General features: G+C 35.9%; 1 long non-coding RNA gene across 8 annotated transcripts in view; it reads right to left on the minus strand.

Annotated features, from left to right (window-relative positions):
* The window catches only part of LOC102156904, a 336233-nt gene that overhangs the window by 119133 nt on the left and 193034 nt on the right, over positions 1–24066 (minus strand). The window contains exon 8 of one of the 8 annotated variants that reach the window (XR_005383245.1): positions 8025–8364. The exons of 3 other annotated variants lie outside the window; for them this stretch is intronic. This is a non-coding gene — a long non-coding RNA (uncharacterized LOC102156904). Of the gene's footprint in view, positions 1–8024; positions 8365–24066 lie in introns of those variants that run through there. 4 more of the 8 variants (XR_005383241.1, XR_005383239.1, XR_005383249.1 and 1 more) reach the window with 4 other exon arrangements.

The following is a 24066-nucleotide window of genomic DNA, read 5'->3' on the forward strand; positions in this document are numbered from 1 at the left end:
AATTCTAAGAAAGTCTCCAAAACTTTCACCACTAGTGTGTGCATCTTGTGTCATCCCCTCCTCCTGAGTGTGGGTGGGCCTGACCTAATTAGATGAGTCCTTTTAAAAGAGGGATGACACCTAAAAGAAAAAAGTCAGAAAGATTCAAAGCAACAGAGAGACATTCTCCTGCTGCCCTTGAAGGAGCAAATAGCAAAGTTGTAGAGAAAAACCACAGGGAAGGACACGTCCAGGTAAATTTTAAGAACTGAGAGTAGCCCTGGTCAATAGCCAGCAAGAAAACAGTGATCTACAATCAAAAGGGACTGAATTCTTCTAACCACCTGAATGGCCTTGGAAGAGGACTCTGATCCTCAGATAAGAACCCAGCCTTGGGCCAACACCTTGATAGTAGCTTGATAGGACCCTAAGCAGAGAACCCAGTTGAGCCATGCCTGGACTCGTGACCTGTAGACACGTGACATAATCACCAGGTGTCGTTTTCAGCTACCAAGTGCATAATACAGTTGTTATACGATGATAGAGTTAATACAAGCCCCTACTAAACACAAACCCTCCCACACACCCAAACACACGCACACGTACAGAGGCAAACTTGTCCACACTCACACACACTCACTTTTCTCCAAGAACAAAAATTTGAATTTTAAATTGCAGTGTGGTGGGTTTTGTGGGGTTTTTGTTTTTGTTTTACTGGGATGAAAGTTTAAAAGAGGGTAATGTTCAAAATCTTGCTGCTGGCTTTGACCAAGGAATAGAAAGGAGGTGAAGCAATTAGCTGGGATTCCAGCACTTTTACATTTTCTTCAGGTAGAATCAAATGTACTCGACTCTCAACAACTCTGAGAAAGGAGAGAATAAATTTTCACTGTAACAGAAAGAAGCCTCCAAAAGTATTTGATGACTGCTTCAAGGTATCAAATTATCACATATCGTGGTTGAAATTGTTCTCTTAGGTTAAATCACTGTACCCCAAGGCTCCTATTAAAATGTAATGTGTTCTATGATGGGTGAGGGAAGAGTGAAGAGTTCTCATTAAGACCTACTGCTATAAGTCGGATAATCACTTTCTAATAGAAAACAAACCCAAAGCAAATGGACTGAAGGTTAGGTAAGCTTGGATGGGAAGAGGGGGGAAGGAAAGGTCAAGAACTCTTCCCCAGCAGGCAGATGGCCCCTGGTGGGTGAGCTCTGGCTGAGAGAGGATGGCGGGGACCCATGCTGGGAGCCCCACTGCAGGGATGGGACTTCAGGAGGGGCAGGTGAGGAGAACTAGGACAAATTCTACCTCCTCCATAATTTTGCTCACTGCCCCTGATGTGTAAACACCACCTTTCAGCCACACATGAATTATCTCCCCTGAGGAAGGAAATGTCTGAAGAAGACTTGCTGCCCTGAGTGGCTCTTGACAGGAACCTGAGGAATCCTGAGGAGAGAAGACATTTGTAAGAGATCAAGGGAACTCAATTAGCCTTGGCACTCATGACCTTTGTCACAGGTCTTTATCAGAGGAGGGAAGGAAGAGCAGGATTCAGGATCTAGACATGAAATAAGGCTGCCAAACACACAGGTTTCTAATGATTTCCTGCTTTCTCCTCTTTGTTAACAAACAAACAAAAAAAAAAAAAAAAAAAGAAAGAAAAAACTTTGGAGGGCAATAATTTCTCCACAATAATATTATTGCCATGTATGAATTACACCAGATATGACAGGTCAGTTATGAAAAATGACCAGACCAGTTAATTGAAATGAGTTTTTGAAAATTCCAGAATATGTACACAAGGTAATGCTGTGTTCAAATGGAGCATCAGAAGTGGATTGTCTGATTTTCTTCAGGTAAGTTAGCCTTGCATATGCAGTGCATGTGCATCTTGAAGTTAGGGACTCTGTCTTATTTTTCTCTTCACACCATCTCAAAATCAGCGTCGTGCTGGCCAGGGGATAGATGGTTAGTGATTACCTGGTGACAACTTAACCGTAACCACTGATCAAGATAAATGACTTGCAGCTCCGTGTGGTATAACAATATCCTTAAATATACATACTACGTTCATTCTAGGCCACACATGCGCCTGTCAAACACAGGACTACCCCATGGGGAAATGTGGTAAACATCTTGTGATCCTCCCTATTTGTGGGGGAAAAAAAAAGAAACAAGAGGTAGCATTTCTCTTCCTCCCCAAGCCTCATCTTGATCCTACTTCGAACAATACCACGTTCATTTATTCTAGGTCTAACTTAGCAGAAGAGCATTTCCACAGGCACATGTTAGGCTGGAACATTATTTGCTTTGTAAATCAGGGGCTCTTGTATTATTTGCTTTGTAAATCACAATGTTGAACACTGTGTACCCATGGCTTGTTGGTGTCTATGTCACATGCTTCAATCAAAAGTGGCTGCAGCATCCACCTTAAAGGACCTATATCATCATACATCAGCATACAACAGTAAGCTTTGCTATGACAACTTACAATTTTCAGATTAAATATAAGACTAGTAGGAACATGCCAATCAAGATGAAGAAGCAGGATAAAGATGTGTTGGCAAAAATAAGGTAGAGGAAAGAATTCTGGGCAGCAATGCCATCCATAAATCATGAGAGACTGCAGAATAGCATTTCAAATGGGCTATCTTGCTTTCCCCAGAATACACTTTCCTGAGGGCCTTTACGTGGGATAGGTTTAAGTTTTCCTGCCACAGTTGAACCCAATTTGGGAATTAGATTTCTATGAAGCTATTTGGTTCAACCATTGAGCATGACTTAAATATGGTTATTTCTTCTAAGCATCCATAAATAAGTGATTAAAGATGTCCTTCCAGGATTCCAGGATACCTTAAGAGTTCTCTAGAACTATCAATATAGGAAAAAATTATCAAAGCGGGATCTTTGGGGAACTATTAGTTTTCATCACCTATAGTACAGAGTCCAAAAAACATAGCATAATTTTGCCCTGCTCTTCTATTCAGCCTCATTTGTTTTAAAGATTTTATTTATTTATTCATGAGAGACACAGAGAGAGAGGCCAAGACACAGGTAGAGGGAGAAGCAGGCTCCATGCAGGAAGCCTGACATGGGACTTGATCCCGGGATTGCTGGATCACGCCCTGAGCCAAAGGCAGATGCTCAACCGCTGAGCCACCCAGGCATCTCTAATTTTTTTTTTTTTTTACTGTATAAATTTGCTTTTGCTGTATTTATATTCTCTATGTTGCTCAGTCTGGTGACCGGGGCTGGGGTTAGCTGGGTAGTTCTACTGGTCTCTTCTGGGTTCACTCATGGAGCTGTGTGAGCTGCCACATTGGCTTGCACCAGGCTGTTTTAGGATGGCCTTAGCTAGAATGGTTGCCTTTGCCTAGCATAGTCTCTAATCCTCTAGCAGTTCAACTCACGCCTGTTCACACAGTGGCTTGGACAAGCTTTCAGGAGGATGGGGAGAAGCGTCAAGGCCTCTCAAGTCTGTACTTAGCACTGGCATATTTCTTCTGCTGCATTCAATTGGCCAAAGTAAGTCACAAAGCCACTCCTGATTCACAGGATAAGGAAATAGACTCAATTTCTCTATGGAAAGGGCTAAAGTGTTGTACTGCTAATATCATGAGTCCAGAGGGGCAACAATTACAGAAATGTTTATATAATCTACTGTATACTTGAGACTCTAGATTACATACTTGGCCATATTTGGAGTGACCCATGTGCCCCCTCAGACCTCTGTGCCTTTACATATACAGGGCTGCTCTCCACATCTTCACTCCTTTTGTCTAATGACTTTCACTTATAAGATTAGGTCCACTTTCATTATCAAGAGTAGGTCAAGGGATGCCTGAGTGGCTCTACCTTTGGTTCAGGTTGTGATCCTGGGGACCTGGGATCGAGTCCTGCATCGGGTTCCCTGAGGGAAGCCTGCTTCTCCCTCTGCCTGTGTCTCTACCTTCCTCTCTGTATCTCTCATGAATAAATAAATAAAATCTTTAAAAAAAAAAAAACAAAAAAAAAGTTCAGGTCAACATTCCTTCTATGAGGAATCCCTGAACTCTAGATGAGGTAGGTTGTTCTTTTCTGTGCTCTCATAATCCTTGGCCTATGCAAACGTACCAAATTTATCATTACTTTTTCAGCATTCAGTTGCCTCTCACACTTGAGGAGAATGAGAACATTTTCATCTATTTGCTACTACCATACAAGGAAGTTCCCATACATAGAAAATATTCAACAAATATTTATTAACCAATATTTCCAACAATTGGAAATTCATACATAATCACCAACAGTGACGAAGATACATATTTTCTAGGTAGGAACTTGGCATTCTCTCTCTCAGCCAAGCCTAAGAAATGCAGGCGTTCATAAAATTGGTCTAAATAGTCATAGCTTTGAAAAAAAATTCAAAGCAACTGAAGTGTTCTATTCAATAACTTCTTCCAAATATAAAATTGGATCCCTAATGTTATCAACTCATTCAGACACCATAACTTATCCAGTGTGTTAAAAAGTAATGGGCCTGGCAATCACTACTGAAGGACTCCATTTGTCACCTCTTCATGAGGACTTGCCACAATTTACTGCTATCCTATATTATTTTAGGCTACAATCAGTCTTTTAGCTAGGTTCACACTTAGACTGAAGTCTAGCATTTTGCTTATTAACTTTTTCTATGATAGATTGTCAAAAGTCCCCTCTGAACTCTCGTTAAATTACACCTACTTCTGTACCCTAATATAATCACTTGGCCACTGCCACAGCAAGCTACAAATTGTCTGGTGAGACCCAATTTTCCTTTTAGTGACCTTAGATACAATTCCCTGTGTTGTTCTCCAAATGAGCCAAATTGTCTGTTTCCTAAAAAAGGGACTTCAAAATTTGAGTGTTTTAATTCAAGTGCATATCCTCTTACCTTTTGTATATAGCACATACAGGTAATACTTGGGCATGATTACTGTCCCTCCTTGCCAACCTGCTACCCAGTTACTAATGAGTTAATTGCTCTAATTAGAGGCAAACAAAAGTTTAAAGTTTTTCCTCTAATCTCAAAACAAGTGAAATATATCACACCATTACATCTGATATAATGGAATCTAGACCAATTTTTACTATGATTTGCTCAACTTTCTCACTTGGAATTTTTCATAAATGTATACCCATTTGAATGCACATGGAGATCTCACATCCCACGTGCATAGTTTTTCATTGCTTCTGTTTTTGCTAAATGAAATATCCCTGTCTCAAAAGTGTTTCAGGGTCAGAGTTTTATGCTAGGCTGATTTTAAGATTTACTATGACTTTTTGATGTACTCTCATATTGTCCCTTTATTTACTTTGAGTTAAAATGATTTATTAATATACTATCTGTGGGAACTTAATACCTACAAAACATACAGATATAACCTATCCGGGGCACCCCGGTGGCTCAGCGGTTTAGCGCCGCCTTCAACCAGGGGTGGGATCCTGGAGTCCCGAGATCGAGTCCCATGTTGGGCTCCCTGCATGGAGCCTGCTTCTCCCTCTGCCTGTGTCTCTGCCTCTCTCTCTCTCTCTGTGTGTCTCTCATGAATAAATAGATAAAATCTTTAAAAAATAAATAAAAAGATAAAAACTATCCAGGTCACACTATCTACTTCACAGGCTTGTCCTGAGAGTTTAACAACACAAGTAACCCACTAGACTAGCACCTGAGGCATCATAAAAACTCAATAAACATTATTATTAAAATAAGGTCCTGCTCTATATGTAGTTTATAATTTCTCATACTATCTTCTCAGCATTCTCCCTCTTATTTAATTTGAATTGACATGACCATCTTCATAAAAACCTTGTAAAAGACCATTCTTTTTACAATAATTCTTCATGACCTTGAACTACAAACATATTTTTCTTGGATAAAATATTCCTCATTTCTGGGATGCCTGGGTGGCTCAGAGGTTGAGCATCTGCCTTTGGCTCAGGGAATCCTGGGATTGAGTCCCACATCGGGCTTCCTGCATAGAAACTGCTTCTCTCTCCGTCTCTCTCTCTCTGTGTCTCTCATGAATAAATAAATAAAGTCTTTAAAAATATATTCCTCATTTCTAAACCTTTTGTGTACTGTATTCTAATACCCTAGCATTCCTTTTTCAAGGCTAGCATGGGTGGCAATTTAGCTAAACTGGATGTTCTATAGATGGTATCAAATGCCCCCTGCACTCACAGTCAGAACTTCCCACATATTTACAATGAAAATGGGCCAGATTTTCCAGTGTCTCTTGCTTTTCAGCCCTACATTAATCCTACTCTTGTATCTCGATACCTGCCCTTGTTTCCTGCAGGTGGCTTTGGGTTGAAGCTTCCTCGAAGCATGAGCTTCATCATGCACTAAAATGATGTTTTAATGATGCTTTTAAAAGCTTTGGAGTTACATTAGATTCAAAACCTGGCATGGTTACTTCTAGCTGTGTGATCCTGGGCAAGTTATACAACTTTTCAGTCTCCCTTTCCTCATTGGTAGAATGGACGGCTAGTCATCTTGGAAGGGGTGATGGCAAGCCTATAGTGGGGAAAGCATAATCCAGACCGAGTTTGGTTGAAAATCAAATGGACTATTAAGAAGTGGATGGAAAAAGCGCAAACTACTATTTCCATAAGTCAACTGAAGTCTCAAAGCTGATACGATACAGGGAAATGTGCAGCCAAATATATTTTGTTGTGGTAGTAGTAGTTACATTTTCTCTCAGATGGCAGGGACTATATGTATAACTTGAATGCAGATAGATAGATAGATAGATAGATAGATAGATACATAGATACATAGATAGATATATGAAATATCTATCTATATATCTATAAAACCAATGTATGTATAATCAGAAGGGGGAAGATCAGTAGAAAATATAAATTGGAAAATACAAAAGAAAAAGGCAAAACCCGGAGGAAGGAGCAAATGGGATGGGGAGCACGAGTGTAGGGATTCATTCAGAAAGGAGAAGCAAGTCTGCTTGTGTGAGCGTGTACTAGTCTGTTGGTGCTGCCATAACAAACAGCACAGACTGTGAGGCCCACACCACAGACATTTATTTTCTCACAATTCTGGAAGCTCCAAGTCTGAAATCAAGGTGTCAGCAGGGCTGGTTTCTTCTGAAGCCTCTCTCCTTAGCTTGTCGAGATCAGGCTTCCCGGTCTCCACATCATTTCCCCTCCATGCATGTCTGTGTCCCAGTTTCTTTTCTTGTAAGGATACCAGTCATAGTGGATTATGACCTCATTTTACCCTAATTACCTTTTAAAGACCCTCTCTCCAAATAAGGTCATAGACTGAGGTAGTTGGGATTAGGACCTCAACATGGAATTTCCCGCCCCTCCTCCCCAGGGAGTGCAGGGCACAATTTAGCCCATAACTTAGTAATAACGACTAAAAAGATGGTAGTAATACACTCGGTAGTAGAGAATTAAAAAAAAAAAAACAAATAAAAGAGGAATTAAGACGAAAAGTTTATAGTGGAGAAAGTAGGAAGGTGAGACATTTCTTCTAACTAGTCTCTTTTCTTATTATAAAATCCAGAGGCCATCTGTGGATGATGAGGAGAAAAGGTGGAGAATTTGGGGACTGGGGAAGGGTGGAAGGTTTTAGATTGTTCCTGAAAGGACTGGAGAAATAGTTGGGGATGACTATTGCCTGGCAGGGCTAAAGGCCAAATAACTTGGGGGATGCACATTTGGTTGATGAATAGAAACTACGTAGACTTAAAAAGAGATAGTCTCATTCTGGGGATAATTCAGTCATATGGATGAGTTTATATGGCTTGCCAAATGGACTAATCAGTATCCATAAAAATTTAATTTTAATTAGATAAGGAATACATGAGTACATACTCAAAGAAAACTTATAACCTTACAAGCTATAGAGAGCAAAAACTAAAATTACTTTTTCACTCTTACCCCAAATCCATTTCTCTTCCTAGAAGTAATCAGATTTAACAATTTTATGTACATATGCATAGACTTTTGTGCATTTACATAAACACAAATACAAAATGTATTTGTATATGTATATCTAAATACATATACGCATAATTCGTGCAGGGTTGTTTGTTTCTGTTTCTGGGGTTTTTTGTGCATGTTTTGTTTTGTTTTTACATAAACAGGATCAGGCTTCATGAATTGTTTTACAACTTGCTTTGTTTGGGGTTTCGGTTGTTTTATTTTTTATTTTTTCCTGACAATGGTTTGGGGATTTTTTCTAGGGACAAGCAGATGTATCTGATTCCTAGGTAGCATGTGCTATAGTTCAGTTAATTGTCTCTTTTGATGGATGTTCAGGCTTCCCGTGTTTCACTGCTATTACGATGTTGAAATGAATATCCTTGTACATGCTTCTGCACACCTATGGCAGATACCTAGGAATCAAAGGAAATAGCAGTTTGATTGACACCGCCCAAGAGCTTTCCAATAAAGCTGTGCTAATTCATACTCTTATCCACAATTTGTGAATATCCACAATGTATGAAAGCATTTCTTTGCCTACCTCCTCACTAACACCTGCTATTAGCCATCTTTCAAACATCTATTATTAGTATAATGACTTACAAATCTTCATTTGAATTTGTGTTTCATTGATTTGAAATGAAGCTGTGAATTTTTTTCACTCATTTATAGATTACATTTGTTTCTTCTCTGAAATTTTTGTTTCTATGTTTTGTCCCTTCTTTTATTGTATTTTTAATTGACTTCGAGGTAATCTTTATAAATTCAGAATATTTTCCTTTGTTTTATTTTATTTATTTTATTTTTTTTATTTTTTTTTATTTTATATAATCTCAAATACTTTCTTATGCCTTTTTGGATTCTTTTTGAATTCCAGTCTTTGTATCTTAATCATATGCATACAAAAGCATGTTTCTACTTTTCTTCTGATATGTTTATAGGTTTTTTTAAACATCTAGCTCTTTCATTCATTTGACATTTATTTTTGTCAATGAGAGAGGCATTATGGTTTTCCTCACATCATAATCTATCCTTTCACCACTTACTAGAAATATTATTTTAATCAGAGCACGTGCTAAATAAGTCTATCTTAATAACACATCCAAAGTCCAACCACTTCATACCATCTTCACTATTCTCTCCAAAGTAGCATATAATTATCTGAACAACTATAGTAGCCTATAGTATCCTTTTGTCTATTTTGTTTGGAGTACATAGAAAGACCTCTTTAAAATGTATTCAGATATGTGATTTCCATGCTTAAAATAAGCTACTGATTTTGATCACACTTGGAATAAAATCCAAGCCTCTCATTTATAAACTGTTTATAAGGCTTTGGTGATCTGGCTTTCACTGATCCTGTCATGGCCTGTCCTAAACAGAGACAGCTTAAGCCTTACAGCCATTCTACAACCTACTTTCTGGAATACCCATTCCATGGGTTTTTTTCCTTCAAATAACTAAAATTTCTGCTTAAATGTCACCTCTTCAGGGAGGTCTTTCTAATCATTCTACCTAAAATTGCCCCATCCTTCCCCAAACCTATAATTTGGCATAGCAATTAACTACAGAAATGATACAATCTGTTTGTTTTCAACAAAACAAAACAAAAACCCACTATGTTAATATATACTATTTTAGGCCTTAATACTCTTGTTAATACTAGTTTCATAATGGGATATATGTTTCTTATTTATTGCTATATCACATGGTACCTAGAATATATTAAAACTGCTATACTTCTTATAGTAAGATAATCAGCAAATCTATTGAGCAAAAAAAGATGCTGAAATTCACAAAGTTATCAGATTGTGGAGTGGAATCAATATTTCTTACCTATATAAGTTTAATTGGAAAAAATCTATAATTTTATCCTAATGAAGTATTTTCCTTTTCTCATTCTTTCAAATTTTGGAAGCAACTGTAAAATTTCTATTGTTCCATTAAGATTCTGACTATATGGGGAGGATATGGGCAATTTATGTGCCTTTCATACATACCTACTCATTAGCAGAAAAATATATATTTATATGTACATGAAAAAAAAGACACATTTCAAAGGTGAAGTTTAGCCCTAAAGGAATACATTTCTAAATCAAGCATATGTAAACACCCACACACATTCACACATATACCTGTACTGATTATAAAGAACACTGAAGCCAAGCTTTCTTTGTATTGAAATCAAAACTTAACCCTCAGTATAGGCATTCATATGAATTATAACTTTCTGAGATAATGGTTGGAGCAAATAGGAAGGAAGGAAGGAAGGAAGGGAAGAAGGGAGGAAGGGTGAAAGGAAAGAAGGGCAAATCTTGGTTATAGGTCCATGAAAAAGTGTTATATTACCTGCACACTTTCCTATATGCTTAAAATATTTTATTAGAAATTTCAAAAAATTAGGACAATTTTAGGACTATTAATAGAGTATGCATAACATTTATGTCCCAGCTTCCCACAGGATGAAACACTTGGTTTATGTGTTAAAAACGGATCAGTTTCGAAAGGCCAATACCTGTAAGATTCAAGCTAGACAGGTATGCCTTCAATTAGTATGGCCATGATAACTTAAAGAAAAAAAAATAAAGCCTTTAAGAATTATTAAGAAAAAGAATGATTACAACTCTGCTCATTCTGTCCCATGACAGCTAACTTCCTGTAGCCCCTCCAAACACTGATAGTCTGGAGGTCTCTTGTTCCCTTACATAAGATCCATATTACATTAGCAGACCAATAACATACCAGCTTCTGGAAACATCCAATAAGAACATGAGATTTTTGAATCAGGAAGATCAGCTTCCCCTGGCTAACTATGTGGCATTATAGGCATTTTATTTAGTCTTTCTGTGCCTCATTTCTCTCCTTAGTAAATTGGGGTAGTTTGCAAAAATATAGTCTTTGCAATCCAGTAAATTTTTTCCATGACCCACTATGGATTAGGGCTCACACTTTGAAAAGCACTCCTCTATTCTTGTTTGATCATTTAGCACTTTTAAATTTTTTTCTGTGATAAAATTTTTTATAAAATGAACACTCCTAATTAAACACAGAAGTATAAATGAACATGATTATATGTAACTGTGGGTCTCTGGTTTCCTTACTATACAGATCTATAAATAGATGTATATTAATACGGTTAAGTTTCTTAATAAATATTGCCACAATTCTCATCAAAAAGCAATATAGCCCATTTACTTAATAAATTAGTTTTTTTGTTTATGTGCTTGAGTCTCTCCTTACAAATATGGGTAATGATTCCTGAGTCTGATTTCTAGATCACCAACAAGATTAAGTTTTTGCACCAGAAAGATTAAGTTGCATCTGAGTTTTTGTGAATCGCCAACCTAGAAACCTCCTTATATGTCTTCCTGACAGCTAGCCAGTCTCCTCACATTTCTGGGGACTTAAACTGTCACCAGACACCATCAGCCTGGATTGAAAGAGAACATACATAAATGTTTCTACCAACTACGCAAAAAGGTTGTTGCAAGGCCTTAAGATTGTCCCAATATGATTATTCTGATCATGACTCAGTTTCCTGTTTTAAAATACAAAACATAACAAATTTCAGCAGCAGTCAGTGGCCTTAAGCACAGCATCTGGGTTAGACTTCTCTTTTTACAATAAGAGAGATGACCATAAATAGCTACTATATGATTGGATCTGTAGTATGACTAAACTTGTGAAAAATTAAGGTACTTGTGTGTGTGAGAGAGAAAGAGAGAGACACAGAGAGGCAGAGAGTTTTGCTACATTCCATATCTACATAGATATGGTTAAGATTCATGAGAAGTCATCCACAAGCTATTCCAAGTTGCATGGGGAGAGATAAGCTGAAAAATATCAATAAAAAACTTAGGCTTTTCATTAGTCATTTTGTTTTGTTCTGTTTTTGTTGTTGTTGTTGTTGTTGTTGTTGTTCCTGATCAGTTTTGACACAGCTTTTAAGGCAAATGCAGAAAAGAGAACTCAACCTTCCTGAAAACTCCTGTATCCAGCCCCAACTATACAATTCCTCAATTTTATTCTAACAGCAAGTTAAAATAACCTGGGAAATTGGCATTACCACATTCTTTTTACAGATGAGGAAGCTGGGACACAAAAGGGTAAATTTCCTGGGATCACACAGCTTAACAGTGATGATATGACATTCAAATCCAATTTGCTGAGCTGGAAAGTACACAGTCTCTTCATTAAACAAGTGTGCAAACTGATATAAGAGAATCCAAAATGCAGTATATAATATAGAAAATTGTTCTCCTAGAACAGGTTCCCATGACAAGATCAAGGATTAGGTTGAAATAAATTTTATTTCTGAATTCTATTTGAATGTTTCTATTTTGAGTCCTGAGTAGAAAACATTATATATTCCATTCTCTAATTTCCAGTCTAGATAATTTAGGGTTACATTAAATGCTCTATTAAATAAGAAATCATTTCATATATAAAATTTATTTTCTGTACAACTCGATTGTAATTGGTGACAATAATCTATATTTAATTCATGTACTTTTCTTTAGTGTCTAGTCAATTATTATGCTGCCATTGATTCATATTTTTATAATGATTTCTCCAATCTAGCATTTGACAGTATAGGGGGTTGAATAGTGGTCCTCAAAAAGATATGTCCAAGCCCTAATCCTGGTAACTGAAAATGACTTTATTTGGAAATAGTATCTTTGCAGCTTTAATTAAGCTGAACATCTTGAAGTGAGATTATCCTAGATTTACAGTCAGCCCTAAATCTAATGACTGATGTCCTTGTTATTTTTTTTTTTTAATTTTTATTTATTTATGATAGTCACACAGAGAGAGAGAGGCAGAGACACAGGCAGAGGGAGAAGCAGGCTCCATGCACCGGGAGCCCGACGTGGGATTCGATCCCGGGTCTCCAGGATCGCACCCTGGGCCAAAGGCAGGCGCCAAACTGCTGCGCCACCCAGGGATCCCCTGATGTCCTTGTTAAAGAAAGAAGAAGATTGGTTACAGAAAGAAGATGATATGAAGGTGGAGACAAATAGTAGAGTGAGCATCTATAAGCCAAGAAATTCTAAGGATTGCTAGCCCTTCCCAGCAGCCAAGGAGAAAGACATGGAAGAGACTCTCAGAGAAACCAACCCTAGTGATGTCTTGATTCTCAGGCTTCTGGGCTCTTAAGCTGTGAGAAAATAAATTTCTGGTGTAAGCCACTGAGTTTGTGGTTATATGTCATGGCAGCCTTAGGGAATGAATACAGACAGGTTAGCATTTCCTTTTAAGATAGAAAAATATATTTATCTGAGCTATCTGCCCCAATTTATTTCAAAGATGGATCTAAAATTACTTCTCTCTATTCAAATTGATATTTCAAATTAGAAGTTTCATAAGTGACTCTTCTGTCAAAAAAAGTAAATTTCAGACAAACATAATAAATCTTATTACATAATTATAGGATCTTATGGTTCTGAAACCAGAAACTTTCAACAAGATCAGTGAAAATGAGAGACAATCATGAATATATTTATAATAAATTTAGGATCCCTAAGTAAATTTCAGAGAAAATTCCAAACATTTGCAATGGTAATATTAGGATATTTACAATGTTTGAAATTCTTTGCATTTATTATCTCATTCAGTCTTTACAAGGACCTTGTAAGATAGCACTCCTATTATCTCTGACATTTTGATGAATAAACTGAAGGAGACCGGTTAGGAAAAATTAATGGAAAGCTATACAACTGAGACATGATGAATCAAAAAATTCAAACCTAGGTAGTCTGTTCTTAACCTCAGTTATTTTATTCATTTTATGACATCTGGAATACCCCATTTTCAAAAAGTGTGAACTGCAAACACCAGTTACTCAGAAAAATTTTTGAAAGGAATAATTCAAAGAGGGAACTTACTAAATAAAGTAATGCCCCTAACATAAAATGCCCTATGCATTTTACAGGTATTTGAACCGAAAGTAGGGACAAACTAGAAGTAGGCTCAAACTAGGTTTATGACTTAAAACATTATTTTTGAAATGTTTTATTTGGCATTTTGAATTCTATTCCTATTGTGTAAAAGGCTGAGAGTCTGTGTCAATGCTGTCTAAAAATAGAATCATGAAGTCTTTATAGCAAACCCCTCCATTGGTAGTGATTGGCATTTAGCCTGCCTCTAATTGTATCTTTTATGTATGATCACTAAAGATGATGGAGGAAGCAGTTATCAGAACAAACTTTAATCTGAAACTGGCTAGGAATGCAGAAACTATCATTGGTCACTGAGGTTAATCAGAATGTTCCCTATTATATATTAGGCAGTGTTTTACAAAATGGTATGGGGAGGAGAAGGAGGGACAATGGCAATCAGACTCTAAATTATTGTGTGATGGTGTTAAATTTGAGAACATATGAATTGTCTGGCCTAATCTGCCACCTTCTTGAACCTTTTGTCTCTTTAAAAATGATAAACCCATGAAAAGTTTGAACTCATGGAATAGTAGTGGAATGCTGGGTACTCTGAATACCTTTACGAAGTGTTACATGTGGAATTTAGCAACTTTTCTTTTTTTTAAGTATAGCTGCCACATGATGTTACATTAGTTTCAGGTATACAACACAGTGATTCAACAACTCTACACCTGTGCTAGGCTCCCCACTAGTGTGGCTACCGTCTGTGACCGGGCAATGCTATTCCAGTGCTGTTGATTCTGGTCCCTATCCTGTGCCTTTCATTCCCATGACTTAGTCATTCCATAATTGGAAGCCTGTATCTCCCACTCCTTTTCACCCATTTCACCCATCACCCCCAGCAACCATCAGTTTGTTCTTTGTATTAATGGGTCTGTTTCTGCTTTTGTTTGTTAATTCATTTGTGTTTGTTTTTTTTAAAATCCACAGGTAAGGGGATCCCTGGGTGGCTCAACGGTTTAGCGCCTGCCTTTGGCCCAGGGCGTGATCCTGGAGTCCCAGGATCAAGTCCCACGTTGGGCTCCTGGCATGGAGCCTGCTTCTCGCTCTGCCTGTGTCTCTGCCTCTCTCTCTCTCTCTTTCTCTATGTCTATCATGAATAAATAAATAAAAACTTAAAAATAAAATAAAATAAAATCCACAGGTAAGAGAAATCCTATGGTATTTGTCTTTGTCTGACTTATTTCATTTAGCACAATACCTTCTGGATCCATCCATGTTGTTGTAACTGATCTTTTAATCTCCTTTCTCTGTAATTTCCCATATTTCCATAAAGCTAAATTTTCTAAAATTCAGATCTAATAAAGACATTGACCTCTTTTAAATCATTCAGGTTTTCCTATTTACTTACAGATCACTTTGAAATTCTTTAGAGGAGTAGTTGTATAGGGTATGAGATCAAAGACAGTGAGTTGGAGTCACCACTCTGCATTTAGCAACAGAGTAGTCTTGTGCAAATTACTCAATCTCTCTAAACCTCAATATCTTCATCTGAAAAATGGGGGATTCTAGTAGTACCTACTGCAGAGGGTTGTAGTTCTAATCAATAGAGAAAACATATGCTAACTGCTTATCCTGAGTACTTGCATAATTAGTTTTCAGTTAATAGTAGTTTTTCATTGTTGTGATTACTATTACACGTTTCACAATCTGGCCTCATCACACCTTTGCAATCTTCTGCTCATATTCATCTGCCTTTTCCAAAATAAACCATCTAGTTTTGTACTTCTTCAGTTGTAGATTAGCTTTGTCTAAAATTTCCTTCCTCATAACTTTCAGATCATTCCTGATGTGGTAAACCTCTGATGCATTTTTCAAGATCTAATCCAACCATTATTTCCTCTGGGAAAATCTGACCAAATAGAATTCCTGGCTCCCTGAATTGTGCTAGCATAGCACTTGGAACTAGTTCTCTCTGAGCACTTCTCTTGCTGATCACGGACATTTGAGGGAGTCTGTTCTTCCTAATGTTAGAGAGCCTATCCTTCCGGCTAGACTAACACTAGGGCTTGGTCATATTTATCCTTTCCAATACCTGGAACATTTGCTAGTAAATAAACATCTAGTCAATTCAAGTAACCAGTTTGAGCTATTCCAGAGTCCATTTGACCCTAGTTTTGGCTCCAATAAGGGAGAAATGGTTTGTATCAGCCTAATCCTCCCACTAAGAACAACTATAAACCCTGAACCAAACATTTGAAAACACCAACCATTGCAAGGCACTAGGGAATGCCTAAAGGCAAACCAGAAGTAGAAGTGATACAATATAGAAAGGAGAGAATTACATAGAATGCAGATCTCTGTTTATATGTTTGTTCTTCCCTGCTGGGGCATTTCCCTGTGTGGCTGGGGAGGTCTGAACTCAAACACAGAGCCAAAGTCTTATTGGTTCAAAATCTCAGAGGATAGCCTTCAGGGCTGATAGTACAGCTGGAAATTGAAGAGAAAAGTGCCAGAAGGGTGATAGGCATAGAGGGGAAGTTCTTGAAATTTTAAACATTGACTCAACCTTTAAATTGCATACACCCCAAAGGCCCAGCAACAGCCAACATTTGTAAAACTGAAAAAATTTAGCAGCTATTTTAGCTGATATCCACAACAAAGGTTTAAATCTTGTTATGTTAGAAGAGCTTTATAAGAGGTTTGAGCATTCCATTAAAGCCTCAGGACAGTTAAGCCTTAAAGGAAAAGTTATCAGCCCAGGACTAAAAATATTCTTCAGACTAATAGCAAAATCAAAACAAGCCATCTTTCTATATGAAACGGTCCATATGAAACTAATCTTTACTCATATAAAACCAGTCTTTCATATGTGCATGACGATCTACTTTTAACTTAATTGCCTGCTAGAAACACTCTTCAAAGGAAGATAATAGGACATGCAGTATCTACGACATATTATCCACAGTGCTCAATATACAATTAAATATTACTAAACATACCAGGAAATAGGAAAATGTGACACGTAATCAAGAGAAAAATAAACCAATGAAAATAGACCAACAAATGAAAGCAAGCTATTATGGATTCACATATGACTGCATTTCTATTTTATTCATTTTAAGGAATATTACTAGAAATACAGAGGGATACTTTCTAATAACAAAATGGTCAATCCCATAAGGATGATATAACAACTTGAAATTGATATGTACCTAATCAAAGAGCTTTGAAAACCATATACCAAAATCTGGTAAAACTAATGGGAGAAATAAACACATCTATAATCTAATGATATTATAACTCTGTTTCTTACTAATTGATAAAATTACTATTCAAAAATATCAGTAAAAATACATAAAATTTAAGTAGTATCATCAACTATCTTAGCCTAATGACATTTAGAGAATATCACACTCAACATCTGTGGAATTCTTTTCATGTGTATATGAAACATTTATCCAGATAGACCATATGCTAAACTATATGTCCTAATACAGCTCAAAAGAATAAACTTTCTAGAGCATGTTATATAATGGTAAGGAAATTCAATCTGAAGTCAATAACCATAAGGTATCTGGAAAAGCTCCAAATATTTAGAAATTAAACAACATACTCTGAATAATCATAGGTAAAAAAGAAATCCCAAGATAAATTGGAAAGTATTTTGAATAAAATAAAATTAAAATAGAACATATTAAAGATGTAGGATATAATTAAATCAGTACAGAGGTAGAAGATTATAGTTTTAAATGCTAATATTAGAAAGGAAGAAAAGTTGAAACCAAAATCCATTTTTATAACCACTATCTTATAAACATCTTCAACAAACTTTTCTCCTTCTGCTTCAATAGTACTCTTCAGAATAAATCCTATCTCTAACTGAAACCAGAATCCTGTTTCCCTCCTTTCTTCCTAGAGAAATCTCAGTTTTAAGCATAACACAGATAGTGGCCATACTCAAATAATCCTGGAGAAGGGAGGCCACATAGAAATGAATGGAAGAGGGATCCCTGGGTGGCTTAGCGGTTTAATGCCTGCCTTTGGCCCAGGATGTGGTTCTGGAGTCCCAGCATCGAGTCCCACATCAGGCTCCCTGCATGGGGCCTGCTTCTCCCTCTGCCTGTGTCTCTCATGAATAAATAAATAAAATCTTAAAAAAAAAAAAAGAAATTAATAGAAGGGTCATAAGAACACTTATCTACACCCGCCTTCCTCCATACCACCCATATGTGATCTTATATATGTGCACATACATACACACATAAATATGTCTTACATGATAACAAAGAATAAAACCATCTTTGCCACTGTGGTTAATAATCAAAATCCTTATCATCTTATCATGGTTGATATTTCTTGTCCTACATTAGAATATTTTTGTATCACTTGAAATTTGAAAGCTCTACCTTCTTCTACTTATGTGATTTGTACACAGAAATAAATTTTAGTATGTGGATCTCCTTTTAGTTAGGCATTCTGTTATTACTTCCTTATAAAGAGTGTACCAGATAGTAAAAATGTACATATATTCAGTCCTGGTTTTTAGGCATATCTTACGTAGGCTTTTCTGTACTCACAAATGCAGACTGAATTCACTAAACTCATAACAGTATAGCAAACGAGTTTATACCTCAATTGCCAATTAGCCAGAAATCTCAGAGACAGTGAGTGAAAATACTCACTTATTTGACATTTCCTTGTACAAATAGAACTGATATTTTTAGCATCTTTATACTGTAAAAAAAAAAATGGATTGGTTATCTGTAAAAAAAAAAAAAAAGTATACCTTTAGAACAAAAAGAAGACTTCTAACTCATTCATGTCCAAGGAGTCATGACATGTTTTCTAAATTATGAAAAAAGTCTTCAGTGTTTAAGGAGAAAAATATCCTTACAAATTTAGTTTCATAAACATATTTTTCCTTTGTCATTTGATAGTTGTGCCATAAGATAGATAATCTATAAAATTATGTTTCAGAATGATTTATCATCATAGAGTGATGAAAATTTAATTTGTTAACCTACCAGATTTGTTTGTTTCATTAGGCTATGTGTTTCTTAATCTGTTAGCTTCTTGTTGGGGATAGTATTTAAATGTGTCCAGGATTGCATATTGTTTATTTTCTTATATGTGTGTCTTTGGGCTTGGCGTCAGATGGTCACCACTCTTCTTTTGTAATGAATTAACTAAATTTTCTTTGTTATTTCATTCTGATTTCCATTCTCTAAGTACTATCATCTATTTTTCCAGGTCCTTAGTTCTTGTCATCCAACTTCAATTTCATCAATATCTGCAAGCTATTGGCCCAACTCTTTCTGCTATCTTGACCCTTCAAAATGCCCTCACTTCCTTACTCAGTACAGCTCAGTGATCCATCATGATAATCATACTTTTTAGATTTACCTATTTCTCTCTCTCTCTCTCTCTCTCTCTCTCTCTCTCACACACACACACACACACACACACATACCCTCCAGTTTCTTCTATTTCCTTTGATTATATCCAAAAAAGCACAACTCAAGTTAAACCCAAAGTTTAATAGTCCCATGTCTGGACCTCAATACATGAATACAGATAGAGAAAACTCACTTTAAATTCTCAAAATTCTTAAATTCTTTAAATTATTGAGCCCAGATTTCAAGTGGACACTTACTGCTACATAGCCATTATTCTACATTTCACCAGTAAATTTGTTTTCCCCCCCACCGAGATAACAATTTAAAATTAAATCTCTGAGCAGCCCCAGTGGCTCAGAGGTTTAGCGCTGTCTTCAGTCCAGGGCATGATCCTGGAGATCTGGGATAGAGTCCCACATCAGGCTCCCTGCATGGAGCCTGCTCCTCCCTCTATCTGTGTCTCTGCCTCTCTCTCTCTCTGTCTCTCATGAATAAATAAATAAAATATTAAAAAAAAATAAGATTAAGTCTCCAAACTTTTTTTCCTGTCTTTTTCAGCCTAGGATCTCAATTTTTATTCATTGAGGAAAAACAATTATATAAATAATACCTCATTTTTCCACCACCAAATATACAAATCTTTTCTGTATTCATATGCTTTTTCACCCTATATTTTAATTGAGTTATCCCTGATCCTCTTATATAATATATATATTAGCTTTTACATATAATACATAAATTAACTTTTCTACATTGTACATTAGATTGTATAGCCTCTTATTTGCTTAAGGATTTCATCTTGTCTGTCTTCTACATAATCAATGGGCTTTTTCTTAAACTTATATCCTCCTTCAGCTATTATTCCAACAGGTTTATCTTTGTATCAAAGCCCTCTTTGAAAATATTTTCTATACACTAAGTAGTAAATCCATCTATCTCTACCATTTAGTTCTCAAACTACTCTGATGTGGTTTTCTTCCTCCTTCACTGAAATTAGCTTAATTATTACTAAACTTCTTTACTGTCTCATCCAATGGAAACATATCTGTTTTCATTCAAATTTCTATCACAGGCAACACAGTTGATGAAAGTTCCCCTCTGTAGTCTTTGAGACTTTATATCTTTCTAACTTTTCTTTGTGACCCTTTGGCTTTTTACTGCATAAAATATTCTCCACAAAATATTGTAGTGTCCAGGGATTGGTTGAGAACCCCATTCTCTTGTTTATTTTCTTCTTACATAATTATATTTCCTTGGATTTAAATAGCTTTATATACTCCTGACTCCAAAATTTGTATCTCTGTTTTGTTCCCCTCAGCACCACATTCATATTCATTCATCTACTTGACCTTTCCACTGTGATTTATAATAGGCATTGTTGGCTTTTGCTTATCTTCAAGACTCATTGTAAATGCTAACTTCTTATGAAAGCCATTCTGTATAAAATTCTTTCCATTTCATTGCACTACTTTATTTACTAAAAGGTACTTATCCCAGTTTGAAATAAGCTTATTTATTTATCATTTCCCTTATTTGCTTATGGTCCTATTCCCTTAATAAAATATAGTCTCCTTAATGGGAAGGTTTTTGTTGATCATGTTTGCCTCTATATCTTCAGCACCTAGAAGAGTACTTAACACATAGGAAGAACTCAGAATACTTGTTAAAGGACACTTAGAAAACACATTCATGAGTTGAATTCTAATATTCACCAATACTGGTATTTATCAATTTGTCAATTCTACTGAGAATTCTATTGATTCATTAAACTGGAATGGTTATAATAGACTTAAAATTAAGGTTACAATTCATCTGTAAACATAATGCTGCAGCATTTATTAGTATATGCCATTGGCTTCAAACTCCTGTCTTTCCACATCTGATGTAGCATGGGTTACTTTTAGGCATAAGAATAAATGGTTTTCACACTGTTTCTTGATATTTATTTATTTAGGCTACATTGTTTTGATTAGGTAATTATATTTTGTAGGTCTTTAGACTCTTTTTACAGTGAAAGTAATTCTTCATTTATACGTTTCAAACTAAGAGTTTGGATGGGATTGGATTGGATATCCACCGTTCAAGGTGGTTGAGGTAAAAATAAGCTTCTCCAAAGACTTTTAAAGAGACCATATATGAAGACCAAAAAATTAATCAGAATTTTACAGCAAATTCATTTCTATTTGAAGACATATGATGACAGAGATTATGAACTAAACAAATGTTACCAAACATATTCCCACAAAAAAATAAGACTTGCAGTATATAGATATGTACCTTTTTGTTTAAAGTACCTGGGTTTATGTTACAAATTTAAGATAATTTAATGTCATCAAAGATCCTAAAATATAGTTTTCTGTTAAAATGTTAGCTATTTTGTTGCTCTACTTAGCTTCATAAACTATGTGTTCCAGTTAAAATTGATAATTTTGCTATTATTGAAGGTTCTGAACAAAATTAAGCACAATCTAAGCAAACGTGCTACATAAGAAATAATAACTAATCCTTCTGTATGGGCCAGAGTGCAGAGTTTGAGGAGGTTTTTTTTTTTTTTTTTTTTTTTTTTTGGTTTAGCTTTTCAGTTTTTGTTTTTTCATTCACCAGCAGCCTATTTGGCATCTTACAAACAAACTGTCTAGTTAATAACAACTACAACCTAAAATTTGTGTGGTTTTTACTTCCCAAAGAAGATGAAGGAATGTCTGAAAATAAGAGATTCAGAAACTATCAGTTATTTGCTATTTATTTCAAGTTCTATATTTTTCATTTCTATATATTCTGATTGCATGAAAGAGTCTTTAACATTCTACAAAATTAACTTCATATTTTCAAATTTGTATTAGCCCCTGGAAATCTGTAAGACTATAAACTTTGTAGGCAATTGACCTTGAAACATTAAAAAAATCACTTAACACTTTTACTGAGAAACTTGAGACTTGAAAGAAGAAAGTTTGGGACATAAATGGAATAGAATTTTTTTTTTTTGTATCTATACATGAACAAAAAAGTCATTGTTTCATTGATGTCTCCATTCACATGGATCAAAATAGATATTACACATGTAATATCTTATGCCAAATTCCATTTTATGATTTTCATTACTCATTTGGATCATGGGGCATTAAGTGTGGTGTCTGTAGATAATAGAATGGTTTCTCGTTGGATATATCAAGGAAAACATCGAGGAAATACAGATTTACCACACATCTAACCTTGTAATTTTACCTCTGCTCATCTTTCTAGTATTATTTTGGCCTTTCCCTGCCTTTCTACTCAATTCCATACCTTTACTGAAATAATTTTAGTACCTGAGCAATGTTCTCTATACATTCTCTGCCATTTTACAAATTATTACCTTACCTGACCCACCTCACTTTCAACACATCCCCAACATTCCCCATATCACACCCTTTCCTGGCTTAGTTACCCCTGCTTTTCAGCTCAGGTGTTTCCTTCTCTGTCCCATTCTCTGCCCAGTCTAGGTCAGGTGTCCCTAAAGATAACATCTGGACACATCTCTTTCATGGCACTAAGCACATAGTATTTTAATCCTATAGTTCTTGTTTCTCTGGATCAGAAGGCAGACAATGTGTCTCATACATTTTTAGTCAGAGCTCCAAACCATTATGTAACTGTGTAATGCATGATGACAAGTATACAACAGGTGGTTACTTAATGAATGAACTCAAATGCATGGGTGATAGAACAAGTGGTGTGTGGTGTCTACACAAAGGACAGGGATAGCCAACCCACTCAAGAGGAAATAAAATTAATTAAACATACCTTGTACCTTGTTTACCATACAAACTGAAGAAGTAAAAATTAAAACAAATTTGTGTTCAGTCACCTATTCAGAGATAAACTATATTAATGACAGTATTCAATGATAGTAATTATGAGATAAAATGGGATGGTCATAGATTAGTAGGAACGTAAGTGAGAATTTTATTTTTTTTAAACAAAAATTATAGTAATGAACACTGAGAACCATGGAAGTGTTAAAGGCCATTTGACCCACTTTGGGAATTTATCATCAACAAAGGAACCAAAGGAAGGAAAACTTTTATCTCCAACTCATATCCATAAATTCCAGACATATCTACCCAGCTGTCCATTAAACAGCTCTACTAGGGCATCTGGCAGGCACTCAAACTCAACATGTTTGAAATTAAACCCATTCCTGCCTGGAAACTTGACTCCCGGTTATGAGCTAGAGAATATTATTTTTTAGTTAACAGAACTACCATTCACTAAGTCGTTGATATGAGAAATCTGGGAAATATCTTTTAATCCATCCTTTCTACTACTCTTGGCTCATCCAATTAAACATAAAGCCTTCCATACTTTATCAAGTCCAATTCTTCTTTCCTCACTTCTCCTATTACCTTACCCTATGGGTCCAGAATCCCTAACTTGATTGTTTCTCTTGCATCCACTCTTAGCCAATCAGTTTTATACAGTACAGACCAATTCTTCTAAAATACAAGTTGTGTAATGTCACTGTCCTACATAAATATTTCCAGTGTTTTCTTATTGTTCTTGTTCATTGCTCCTTAATTTGGCTTAAGAGGTCAACTCCTGTACACTATGGGGTTCTCCTTTACGCTAGAGAACTCAAGTTCTCTAGTTCTGGGGAATTTAAGTTGGTTTACCTCCTCTGCTTGGAAGGGTCTTCCCATTCCATTTCTCTTTCACCTGGCTGTTCTTACTCATCCATTAGGTTTAGGCTTAGTTGTTATCTCCTCTCAGAAAACACAATATTCCTTATCATCCTGTATTTTTCTTCTGACAACATTTGTGACAATAAATAAATTTGTTAGTTAATAACAAACTAAGT

This window comes from Canis lupus, chromosome 33 (genome assembly GCF_011100685.1).
Source record: "Canis lupus familiaris isolate Mischka breed German Shepherd chromosome 33, alternate assembly UU_Cfam_GSD_1.0, whole genome shotgun sequence".
Taxonomy (NCBI): Eukaryota; Metazoa; Chordata; class Mammalia; order Carnivora; family Canidae; genus Canis; species Canis lupus.